This window comes from Delphinapterus leucas, chromosome 11, assembly GCF_059928025.1.
Source record: "Delphinapterus leucas isolate spDelLeu-1000000601 "Yukka" chromosome 11, BTC_Dleu_Yukka2, whole genome shotgun sequence".
Classification (NCBI taxonomy): Eukaryota; Metazoa; Chordata; class Mammalia; order Artiodactyla; family Monodontidae; genus Delphinapterus; species Delphinapterus leucas.
In genome coordinates, this window is record NC_143139.1 from 49,076,288 (window position 1) to 49,089,881 (window position 13,594).

General features: G+C 35.5%; 1 protein-coding gene and 1 pseudogene across 1 annotated transcript in view; one reads left to right on the forward strand and one right to left on the reverse strand.

The window, feature by feature from the left end:
- The window catches only part of TAFA2 (TAFA chemokine like family member 2), a 604,247-nt gene that overhangs the window by 572,615 nt on the left and 18,038 nt on the right, over window positions 1-13,594 (reverse strand). Inside the window, exon 3 of the mRNA XM_089919992.1 lies at window positions 7,070-7,195. The gene's annotated coding sequence lies outside the window, so the exon portion shown is untranslated. The remainder of the gene's footprint in view (window positions 1-7,069; window positions 7,196-13,594) is intronic.
- LOC115803530 (U6 spliceosomal RNA) lies at window positions 6,918-7,013 on the forward strand (annotated as a pseudogene).

A 13,594-nucleotide genomic window follows, 5' to 3' on the forward strand; every position in this document is an offset into this window, starting at 1 on the left:
TAGCCTCAGCATGGCTCTGGCTCCTTCCCAACATGAGCCACCCACACATACCTCATCCAGCAAAAACTTACCTCCTTCAAAATGAGTAATCAATAAAGAACCAGCACAAGATCTGTACAAAGATTCTACCAGAGTAAATAAATACGGAAAGCTTATGAAGAACATTCTCCAGAAAATATTGCTGAAGGATAAGTAAAAATTGTGACCCACGCATTTCACCATGAAATTAATATATATATTCATATTTTCTCCATGAACTGAAAACAGAAGAATTCATATATACATACTGTGATTGGTTTAAAAATATTAAGAAAGAATCTCACTTATAATAACAATAAAAAAAGGATAAAACAGCTAAGATTTTATTAAGTAAAAAGTATGTGACATTTATATAAAGACTTAAAATAATATTAAAGGACACAAAAGAAGACTTAAACAAATGAAGAAGCATACCATATTCTTCATTAGAAAGACTCAACATTATTGAGATATAAATTCTCCTTAAATTAATATATAAATTCAGTGCAATCCCAATAAGAATATTAACAGGACAGCTACACAGAAAAGACGGTTGACAGAGGTGGGGGATGGGGAGTGGGCAAAATGAGTGAAGGGAGTCAAAGATACAAACTTTCAATTATAAAATCAATTAAGTCACAGGATGTACTGTACAACATGGTGACTATAGTTAATAATATTGTATTGCAATTTGAAAGTTGCTGAGAGAGTTAATCTTAAAAGTTCTCACTACAAGAAAAAAAATTCTGTAACTATGTATGGTTGACAACTGTTGACTAGAATTATTGTGCTGATCATTTTGTAATATATACAAATATCAAACAATTACGTTGTACATCTGAAACTAAAATAATGTTGTATGTCAATTATACCTCAATTTAGAAAAATACTAACAGGATTCTTCCATTAGCAAGCTGATTCTAAATTTTATATATAAAACATAAACAAATAATATGTGATCAAATGCTTTTTGACAAGGGTACCAAGACCATAATCAGGAAAAGACAATCTTTTCAACAAGTGGTATTGGAAGAACTGGATATCCACACACAAAAAGTTGGACTCTCACCTTACACCACATACAAAAACTAACTCAAAATGGATTAAGACCCAAGCAAAAGAGCTAAAACTATAGAATCTTTAGAAGAAAACATAGGGGGAAACCTTCATGATGTTCGATTTGACAATGATTTCTTGGATATGACACCAAAAACACAGGTAACAAAAGAAAAAAAAAAGATAAAGTGGACTTCATCAAAACTGTAAAATTTGTGGAGCAAAGGACACTATCAACAGAGTGAAAAGGGAATGTAAAATGATGCAGCCACTGTCAAAAACAGTATAGTTTTTCATCAAAAAACAGTATAGTTGTTCCTCGAAAAGATGAAATAGAGTTACCATACGATTTAGTAATTTCACTACGGGGTATATACCCAACAGAGATGAAAGCGGGGACTCAGACAGGTATTTGTACACCCATGTTCATGCAGCATTATTCACAATAGCCAAAAGGTAAAAGCAGCCCAAGTGTCCATCAACAGATGAATGGAACAAAAGGATAATATATGACAATAATAATGTATCATTATATATTACTCAGCCTTTAAAAAGGAAAGAAATTCTGACACATGCTACAAAGTGTTTGAATCTTAAGGGCATTATGCTAAGTGAAATAAGCCAGAAACAAAAAGTCAAATATTATATGATTCCACCTACATGTGATAATTAGAGTAGTCAAATTATAGAGACAGAAAGTAGAATCATGGTTGCCAGCAACTGAGAGAAGGGAGGAATGGAGAGTTATTGTTTAATGAGTACAAAGTTTCAGTTTGGGAAGATTCCTGGAGGTGGATGGTGTTGATGTTTGCACAGCAATGGAAATGTGCTTAGCTTCACTATATTATACACTTAAAAATGGTCAGAATAGTGATTTTTATGTTATGTACATTTTACCACAATTTTTAAACAAAAATTTAAGTTTAAAAAATAAGTAATAGCCAATACATTTCTGAAAAAGAGTATTTAAAAAAGTAACCAACTAGTTAATTAAAACAGTGTGGTATAGCATAATAATAAACCAACAGATAGAAGAAATAGACTAGAGTGTCCAGAAACAGATAAAATAAAATGAGAATTTAAATGTTTTGAGTCATGAAGGGGAGTTCCCTGGTTGTCCAGTGGTTAGGATTCGGCTCTTTCACTGCCGTGGCCCAGGTTCAGTCCATGGTCAGGGAACTGAGATCCCCACAAGCCACACAGAGTGGACAAAGAAAAAAAAGGTAAATGTTTTGAGTCATTAAGAGAAAGATGATTACTTAATAAATGCTATTGGAGTAGCCTTATGGAAAATAACAAAATTTGATTCATATTTCCCATTTTAAAATAAGAAAAATTCCAGATTGATCAAAGACTCAAATAGTAATAGATCATAAAAGAGCTAGAAGAAACCATGTGAAAAAAAATTTACGATCTTGAAATAAGGAAATTCTTTCTAAGTATGCTTCCAAATGAAAAGCCATAAAAGAAAAAACTAATTTGACTACAATTAATTTTTATAAAAATTACATGGGGCTTCCCTGGTGGCACTGTGGTTGAGAGTCCGCCTGCCGATGCAGGGGACACGGGTTCGTGCCCCGGTCCGGGAAGATCCCACATGGCCCGTGAGCCATGGCCGCTGGGCCTGCGCGTCCAGAGCCTGTGCTCTGCAACGGGAGAGGCCGCAACAGTGAGAGGCCCACGTACCGAAAAAAAAAAAAAAAAATTACATGGAAAACCCACTAAAGTTTTTTTAAAAAGAGCAAAGCTGGAAATAACCTGCAATTTATTCATTGACAAATGATTAATTTCCCTTATATAGTAAGAGTGTCTCCAAATCAGCATTATAGAGAAAAATATGGAAATTGTGGAAAAATCTAGAGACACTTCATGGGTTCTTGGTCATATGAAAAGATGTTCCAACTTTCTCACAGGAAGAGAAACATATATAAAGATACACTGAAATATCAATTTTCCCCTGTAACTTTGGCAAAGATTCAAAAGTTTAATATCACACTCTTGACAAGAGCATAGAGAAGCGGGCATTTTTATACATTACTGGTTGGTGTGTAAATGAGTTTAAAATCTGTAGAAGACAAGTTGGCAATATTTAACAAAAATTCCAAGGTTCCTGCATTTTGACCCAGCAATCCCACTTCTAACAACTGATCCTACAGGTAGTCTCATCCAACCAACATACACCCTATTCCCAAACAACATATTTAGATTTTGTTCCCTAGGCTATGCTTATTGCCTTTGAGAAGTTTACTTTGCTGGCTCTAAGATATTCTAAGATAATGGTGTGTTCTCTCTGCTTCCTCCTACAACTACTTTTGCTTAATTTTTAAAGCTTTCATCATCATTTCCACCTATCTGGTGGATTGGGGTTTTAGCTGTCTCCTGGTTTGTGTTCTTTTATTTTCTCATTCTCCTTGCTGCTTTCAGATGAATTTTAGTAAGAGAAAAGGAAAATGCCAACTACATATGACACCATCTTCAAACCAGAAGTCCTCCTGGGTCCTTGAATTCTCTAATCCCTTGGCTTCTGAAATTTGACTCCCTCCTGCTTTTCCTTTTCCTGTCTGACCTATCCTCCTCATTCACCTTCATAAATTCTTCTTCCTATGACATCCCTTAAATGTTATTGAGTTTTAGAATGCCATTCTTGGTCCACATCTTTCTCTTGACATACTTTTCTGAAGAAATCCCATCTATTCTCTGGACCATAGCTACCATCAGTATATTACTGCCCCCTCCCCCAAATCTTTAGCATTGACCCCCATCTTCAGACTTTTACATCAATTCACCTTGTATTATTTAAGTCCTTCAAACAATGAATATCTAAAACACACCAGGTAAAGGCTGACAGACTCAAGCAATTTGAATTTATAAGTACTGTTGCTTTGATATATTGCACTATAATTTCCTGTTTCCTATGTTGTGTAATTTTTTAGTCAGCAAATACTACTTAATTGGCTCTCTAATTATTGGGTCTAGAAATATACAATAATTAAGGTGGCTCTCTTTTCAGAGTTGTTTTCTGACAGAAAATTAGAAATTGTAAACTTAGGTAAAACTTTGAAGATGTGTATATTACTTATCTCTGTGTTAGAAACATTATAGCTAGCCAGACTTTTAGTCCTTTAAACCATACACTCAAACATGGAAGAAATAGTCATTAATCCTGACCTGTCACTGAATATGCCCTTATTTTCACATCCCACAGACTTCTAATCTCAGTTTTCTCAGTTAAGAAAAATGCACCTCATCAAAGGTGAATTATTCAATGTTACAAATGTTTATTGAGTACCCACTTATATGAAAGCCCCTGTGCTAGATGCTTTGAAAGATGTAAAAATGAAGAGGCTCAATCGTTCCAGAGATTTACAGTCTAGAGGTGACAAAAACAAATAACAAGTGTCATTCCTCCATATTCAAGAATATAATATGTGCCAGAAGAAGTGTACAAATAAAGAGCTACAGAGGATCACTGGAGGAAGAACTAATATCTGGATAGGGGAATGGAGGGTGAGGAGGGTCAGGAAGAGTTTGAGGTGGACCTTGAGATGACCAGAAACAATGAGTAGAGTTTGGCTACAGAAAAGCCTGAGGGCAGAAGAGAAAAGGGGTGGTGAGGACATTCCAGACCAGTGGTTTTTAATCTTAACTGCATACTAGCTCACTAGGAGGATATTTAATTCTCAACACCTCTCCTGACACACACACAAGCCAACGTTAAGCACCATTATTTTATGAGGAGAGAATAGCATGTGTCCTGCATAACAAGAAGATATGAAAGGTAGATATATTCTGGGAAACTGAAGGACCCATTTTTGTTTAAACATGAGGTACATGTAAGAAAGTGATAAAAGATAATCTTGTAAGGTTAGATTGGGGTCAGATCATGCAGCAAACCTGCCTCACATCGGTACTTCTCCTGTAAGCACTTAAGATGGTTCAGAGATACAAATGTCTCCTATTTTCATCAGAGATAAAGTCAGAGTTTCATTTTTCTCTTCTCTTTGTTTTGAAGGAATTTTCCAAAGGAGGACTCAGAAATATCTTTGCCACCTTGAAAAGGGGCTACCCTTTCCTTTCTTTTTTTACATTCAATTTAATTCTCTAACATTAAGTCCTTATCCTGGCTGATAGATAAGCTTTATCTAGCTCTTTCAGTTAATTCCAGTCTAATTTACCGATCTCTCAGTGGAGTTCCTAACTTGGTTCCACAACTGCTGCCACAATAGTTATTGGGAATGTGGAAGTCTAACTTCTATATCCTCGGAGGAAGCAGTATATCATAGTAGGAGGAACAGAAGACGTTTCTGACTGCTTCCCCATTTGGAAATTATCTCAAACAACAAGAAAAAGAAACAGAAATACAACATTTTTGCCTATACTGGGAGAAGCAAAGATAAGCAAGCTGCCTTAGCCCTCAGAACCCTAGAATGGCTCAAGAGTTGGAGGCAGTGATGCAGAGAAGGGGCTGAAAACACAGAGATTGCTTGTAAGACTGTACAGCTTGTAATGAAACTCCCAAGTTCTCATCCTCAAAGAAGCCAGGCAACTTCCCCAATCCCTGCAGGGAAACAAGTATTTGTTCTCTGGAAATACAGAGAGGTCCCAGTTGGAAGATGACCAGGCATAGATGAAAAGGTGGTGAAAAGAGTTCATACTGAGCAGTAGGACCCTTCTCCTCTTTCCTCCTTTTGGCTCCAGAAAGAAGATAGAAGGAAAGCAAACAAAATTCCAAAAATGGTGACGAAAGAAAGTTCCAAGATAACAGTGAACATCAAAGCTGAGAATGCAACCAATTCAGATTGTCAGGACATCAGATATGTCCAATGTTGATGTTTCCAGGGGGGAAATAGAACAAATAAGTTGTCCTGAAGTTTAGGCCTGATGAAAATTATATTGAGATATATTTTATGGCAGTTTTGGAACTATGGGAAAACTTTATTCAAAGAAACATAATGAATGAAGATAAAAAATCAAGCAATTATCAACTTCAGAAAAAAAGATAGGAAATAAAAGTATAGTCTAATGCTTGGCTCAACAGTGATCAATATTTATGTAGTCAAAAGATGCTGACACAATTAGAGATTTAATAAGCAAAAACTGAGATACAAAATTATATAGAAAAATAGAAGGAAGGAATAAGAAGCTATGAATGAGCTAAAGTCTTTATGTTCCAAAGCAAGAAGACAACAGATGTTTACGATTAATAATCAAGCGATGGCAGTACGTGTGTATTGTATATAAATGGAGGTAAATATCAGAATAAACTTTTAAAACAGTTGGAAGCGGTGGCTTCCAGGGAGAAGAATGAGAGAAGGTAGAAAAGGGGACTACAATTTTTTATGCTATACTTTTATGCTATACTCTACAATTTTTATGCTGTACTCTGAATTTTTAACTATTTAGGTATAATACTTTGGCAAAAAGTAAATAAAGGACATGGAGGTTAACATGAACATACTGTAAAACTCAACATTCCTACTTCTAGATACATACTCTAGAGAAACTCTCACACATTTATAAGAGGGTACATATGCAAAATATTGACCAAAACTGAAATGTCTATCGGAAGGAAAATAACTAAAATATGGTATTTTAAATGATAGAATATCATACAGCAAGTAAAAGCAACCCACTAATTATATATATATATATATACACACATATATACATAATTAGTGGATTATAAAAAACAATGCTGTCAGAAAAAAAAGCAGTTGCAGTATAATTTATACAAGATGAATTCATTTAAGTAAAGTCTAAAACATAAAACAATACTCTAAATTTTATCTGAATATATTTTTACGTGTGTAAAGGCATAAAATTTGAATGAAAAGACACATCGAGCGCTTGCTTCAGCAGCACATATATTAAAATTGGAACAATACAGAGAAGATTAGCCTGGCTAAGTTGCTAGAGCTGTTGAAGCCACCAAATTTTTTGTGATATACAAACAAGCAGGAAGTGGGCAGATGAATTCACCTACCTGCATCCTTACCTCATTTATATCCTCAGCACTGCTTATTAACTGCTTTTGTGGTACACCAACATAAAAGCCTTGAACCAAGTCCAAGTTGTGATTTTCACCTATCTTCAAACTAAAATTAAAGCTTTGTGTTCCAGTCTAAGATACAGAGAAATAAATAATAGAGAGACATTTAAAACAAGAAAGAAAGAAAAGACACATTGAATTTATAGGGAAAGGGGAAGGAAATGGGACTAGATTGGGGGGACAAAGACTCCAACTTATCTTTAATGTTTTAGTCACTATATTATAAAAAGATAAGGCAATTATGACAAAATGTTAACTATTGAGGATTCTTTATGGTCATTTTCTACTGTATGTTTTATTACTTTGTGTAATTTCCTATATTTTTAAAATATTTCAAATTTTAAAATTTAATTGCACAAATTTTAAAATTTAACATCACACACACCCAGCCTAATACATGTATAAGATTAAAAAGCAAAGTCTTCTTAGTCCAAGGAAACACAGTACTTTGATCGGAGTAAAGTTCACATAGATTGAAATTCACATACCTTATGTGAACGTAATCTGTAATAACCAACCACCTTGTAAAGCTCTAATCAAAAACCTATTATTTAAAAATAAGCACATTTCTTCCCCAAAGCTAGATTCACTTAAAAGTCTTTTTAAATGAGTCACTGACCTGAAAAGTAGATAATAAATATGTTTTACATAAAATTGTGTTGAAAACTACAGGCAAAATTATTGATTTTAAGCTGTTATTAAGATTTTTAAATATTAAGATACTCAAGATATTAAGAAAATGAAAACACCCTTAGTTATGAAAGATTTACATAGTAAGAGGATATTATATAGGATATATCCAGGATATCAATTTTCCATTACGTATTCTCATATAGAGACTACATTTGAATGCCAAGCTTCTCCACTTAGTAATAACGCTGATAAAGGAAGCCTGGCAGGAAAATGCTTTAGTACTTATGATACTGGACCTGCAATGTAGCACTAGCAAATTTGGCTTTAAGAACTGCCTAATTATATATTTATAGATGCATATCATGTACCTTTAGGCTGGAATCGAGCCCCATAGCCGTTTCAGTTTATCAAGTAAATGAAGTAATTTTTATAAAACATTATGCAGTCGATTAAACCAAGCAACAATATATACTCATGATTATTTGTAAAGGTTATCACTTATGGACTGATTTTTTGTTTTATTGTGTGGTTAAATGCCAGGGACTTGAACCAGCAAAAGCTAACTACATGGTATAAACCCAGAAAACTAAGATGATGGCTCAGTAGCAATCTTCTCTTAATGATTACAGCTATTAGTTAACATTCATTGCACACTGGCATCATTCTTCTCATTTTATAAAATATCCCTGTCTTTTCAAAGGACCAGATTTTGGCTTTTTTTGATCCTTCTTTTTGTTTCTATTTTCTATTTTGTTAATTTCTGTGGCTTATTCTGTTGTACTTTTTCAATATTTTAAAATGAAATTTTAGCTCACTAGTTTTCATTTTTTTCTTATTTATGCATTTAGACCTTACATGTCACTCTTGGTTCTGTTTTACCACCAGACTATTCTCACTGTTATTCCTTTATAAATCTTATATAATTTCCAATTTGATTTATTTTAGCCATGAACAATTTAGTTTTCAGACACATAGTATTTGGGGCCATCTTTTTCTTTAGATTTCTGATTTTGTTCAGAAAAGGAGCTCTTTATGACATGGATTGTTTGATATTTTTTGAAATCTTCTTTATGGCTTTGTACTGCTTGATTTTTGTAAACGTTTTACCCATGTTTGAAATAATCTGTATTCTCTAAATGTTGGCCAGAAGGGTCTATATATGATTATTAGATCAAGCGTATTGCTTATGTTGTCCTAATATTCTCTATCTTTACTGATTTTTGCTTGATCCATCAGCTTTTTAAAAAATATTTATTTATTTATTTTGACTGTGCTGGGTCTTAGTTGCGGCATTTGGGATCTTTTAAAAGAGTTTCTCAATTTCTACTTACAATTCTTTTTTTTTTTTTTCTACTTACAATTCTTTAGACTTTCTGCTTTATATGTTTTGAGGTCATGCCTCTAGGTACGAAAAGATTCAAGATGCTACATTTTCCTTATAAACTGTTATTTTTATCATTAAATAGTGACTTTTTTCTAATAAGTTTCTAATAAAGTTATTTTCTTTTTTGCCTCATAGTCTATATTGATAGAAATTTGATTGATAATAGATGGTAAGACAACTCAAAATAGGTTTTGATCTACCAGCAAAACCAACTTTCTTTGGTATTCTCCTGGCATATTATTTTCGATCATTTCATGTTCACCATTTCTGTATGTCTTCATGTTTTTGGTACCTCATAAATTGCTTAAGGCTGTTTTATTTTTTAAATAGGTATGAAACCTCTGGTTTTTAACAAATTCAATCACTCATATTTACTGTGATTATATTTGGCCTTATTTCTACTATCATAAATATGCTATGCTTTCTATACGCTATGCCTTCCATTGCTGCTTCTTTTAGTTTTTCCCTATTTGCTATTGTTGCTGCTGTCATTGCTGTTTCCCTTCTAGTGGATTGGCTTAATTTACTGTCTTCATTTTTTTTTCCTTTTTGTAACAGTTACCCTTAAATTTTTAACATACTTTCTTAAAACGGTCTAAAGTTAACTGATACTGCTACACTTAGACCATTTATTGTATTTGTTAAAATTATTTCCTTTCAACTTTCTTTGTTTTAATTTTTAATTGTAAAATATGCAAAACAAAATTACTGTCACAACCATTTTTAAGTGTACAGTTCAGTAGTGTTAATTATATTCACATTGTTATGCACCCAATCTCCAGAACTCTTTTCACCTTGCAAAACTGAAATTTTATACCCATTAAACAACAGCCCCCCCATTCCTCTCTTTCCCCAGCCCTTTATAACCACCGTTACATTTTCTGTCTCTATAAATTTGACTACTCCAGGGACCTTGTGTAAATGGAATCCTATAGTATTTATTTTCTGTGACTGGCTTATTTCACTCAGCATGATGTCCTCAAAAGTCATTCATACAGGGATTCCCTGGTGGCGCAGTGGTTGAGAGTCCACCTGCCTAACGCAGGGGACACAGGTTCGTGTCCCGGTCTGGGAAGATCCCACATGCCGCGGAGCGGCTGGGCCTGTGAGCCATGGCCGCTGAGCCTGCGCGTCTGGAGCCTGTGCTCCGCAACGGGAGCGGCCACAACAGTGAGAGGCCCACGTACCACAAACACACAAAAAAAGTCATTCATACAACAACTTTTTTTTTTAATATTTAATTTAATTTTACTTTTGGCTGCATTGGGTCTTCGTTGAGGCGCACGGGCTTTCTCTAGTTGCGGCGAGCAGGGGCTACTCTTCGTTGCGGTGCACAAGCTTCTCCTTGTGGTGGCTTCTCTTGTTGCAGATCACAGGCTCTAGGGGCACCGGCTTCAGTAGTTGTGGCATGTGGGCTCAGTAGTTGTGACTCATAGGCTCTAGAGCACAGGCTCAGTAGTTGTGGTACATGGGCTTAGTTGCTCCACGGCATGTGGGATCTTCCCGGACCAGAGATCAAACCTGTGTCCCCTGGATTGGCAGGAGGATTCTTATCCACTGTACCACCAGGGAAGTCCACACGACTACTTTTTAAAACACCCCTCCTTCAAAATCAGTCTAATCAGTGGTTATGTGTATTTATTTTCTCATTCATAATGGCTTCTTACATTCATTTCTAAATTCAATTTTCATCTTCCTGAAGTACATTGTGTGAGAAGCTGTGAGAAGGTCAGTATGCTGTAAACTCAATCTTTTCCTAAAAATCTCTTTCCCTTCATCTTGAATAATTTAACTGCATACAGAATTTTAAGCTGATAGTAATTTTCCCCTCAGCTCTTTGAAGATATTTTCCCAATGTCTTCTTGCATACACTGTAGCTGATGAGAAGTTTTCTACCTAAATGGCATTTCTTTAATAGGGAACTGTCTTTTCTCTTAGTATTTAAGATTTTCTCTGAGATTCATATTTTTATGCTCATGAAAATGGGTCTAGGTATTTATAGGTATGAATATACATGTATGGATTTATTTTTATTTTTCTTATCAAACTCATTTTAATTTCTGTACATATAGGTATGTGTTTGTGTATCTTTAGAGAGAGAAAGAGTATGTGTGTGTGTGTGTGTGTGTGTGTGTGTGTATAGAGAAAGAGAGAGTTGTTTTTGTTTAGTTTTACTTGCATCAAGTTCATTTTAATTTTTGAATCTGAAGACTTTGTTTTTTACTCTGGAAAAAAATCATAGGCATTTTCTGTTTGAATATTGCTTATTTTTCATTCTGGAACTCCTATTAGACATATGTCGGGTTTTATCCATTCTCCATTAAATTATTGTTCTTTCATGTTTTCCATACTTTATCTCTCTATTCTGCATTCTGGTAATACAGTAGATAGAAGATTTTTCAGCAAATGATCACTCCCTTTCCCTTGCCCCACAGGAGGAATACACTTCTCTACTACTGATGTGGGGTTGCGTAGTTGGGCTTGTTTCTTGGTCCCTTGCTTTTTGCATGAGAACAGGGCTAGTTTCTGGCTTGAGGAAGATGAGATATGTGTGAAGCAGACTTAGACCCAACTTGCAGCTTAGAGACCAGTTGAGTCCTGCCAAGATCAGCCAAACTCCATCCAACCCACAAATGTACAAAAAATATATGTAGATTATTGTGTGATACTAGGATTTGGAGTGTTTTGAAAGGCAGAAAAATTTGACTGATACAGAATTTGGTATTTAAAGTGCTGCTGTAACAAAAACCTAAGTTGTGCAGCACTGGCCTTGGGAATGGGCAGCAGGCAATGATGTACTTGTCAAAGGAGAGTGGGAAAATGGCAGCAGTGTTATGTAGTAGAAAAACGTTTGGGAAAATTGTCACCTGCAATAACATGGAAGGCAGAACATGTACTTAATAAACTTGTGAAATTAGGTGAGATGATTTCAAAGCAGAATGTTAAAAAGTGGGCTGCTGCTAGCTGTACTTAAAAAGGCATAATAAAGAGATGAACTCAAAAAGACCTGCCTGAATTATAGTTGAGAAAAAATATACAGTCCAGAAATTCTGAAACTTGCAGGGTTAGAAATGAAACTGTTTATCACCAAATTCCAACTTCAGAGAAAAAGCAAGTCTAGGCTACTACCAGTAATACTTGACCTCAGGGTAAAGACAAAATCAAGGGTGTAACTGCAACACACTTTGTTAAAACCTCAGAAAAGATAAAGGTGGTATTGCAGGTCAAACTGCCATGAAAGTCAGCTCTGACATGGAGATTAGCCTGCAAAGAAGTGCTCTCAGGATCAAAACCTGTGGAAGAAAGGAAGCAAGCAAGATTGAGCAGAGAAAGAAATTGGACTATAATGCATTTACAAAAAGACTTCAATCCACTGAAACTAAATGGCTCCTCTGAGTTGTTCCAAACTGAGGCATTGAGGCCACACCTTTATAACCCCATATCAACTAGTCATTACACACTAGATGCCCCCTGGAATGGAGCATCTCCTAGGAATGGTGGCCTGTTGTTTGATATATTATAAAAGATCCTATGCCATGAGATCAAACCCTCTGTAAGCCCTTTGATGGTGGAGATGGTGGAGATATTGCTGGCAGGAAAGGAAAATTCATGCATGTAATATCAGTTGTAATCAAGATGAGTCATTTCCTTTTCCAGAATCAGGGTCCAAGGTACTTAACTTGCCACCATTTGTTTCTCCTCTAGGGATGATTCCATATTACAGGCTCAGCATTGGTCTCTGTTCCCAGCAAGTTGGACATTTGGCAGCAGTAACAGCTAGCTCAGTCTTGATAAATAGGAACTGTGCTGTGGGCCCCTTGTATAGCCACCATCCCTGCCCCTGTGGCTATGACATTCATGTGCTCATTGTTCCACCTCTGGGGATAGAGGCTATTTGATGCCAACTGTTGTAGTCATTCAGTCAATTTGTTCAATACTTCCTCTGTGGTGTGTGCTTTATGGTTGGTGCTCACATGTAATACAAAACTCTTGACACTTTTGCCCATCTCCTTAGGTCCATCCATGTAACTTTTCCTCAGGCTTCCTGGCCCTCAGTCTAACAATAGTTCTCTTTGCAGGCCCCTGAACAAACTTGTCTTTCCATGCAAAGTTGATGACCAGGTGTACCACCCAAAGTTCTGATCATTGGGAGAATTTCTCTGCTTTCTTTTAAGCCCACCCAAGAAAGGATCTGTAGTGCAGACATGATCCTTTTCTTGGCTTTGACCCACATACTGAGCTAAGTCATTCATAAATAAACCTCAACTTCTTCCTTTTATCATCAACTAATCATTAGGTATCAATCATGCAGCCACAGAGATAAGCTTAAGTAGACAGTGTCTACTACAGATGTTATCTACTAAATCTTTTCACCTGGATAAAAGGGATCTAAAGAAATAAAGGATATGGTCCCAGAAAACCTTGACGGTACCCAAAATATCTGTAATTAAGTC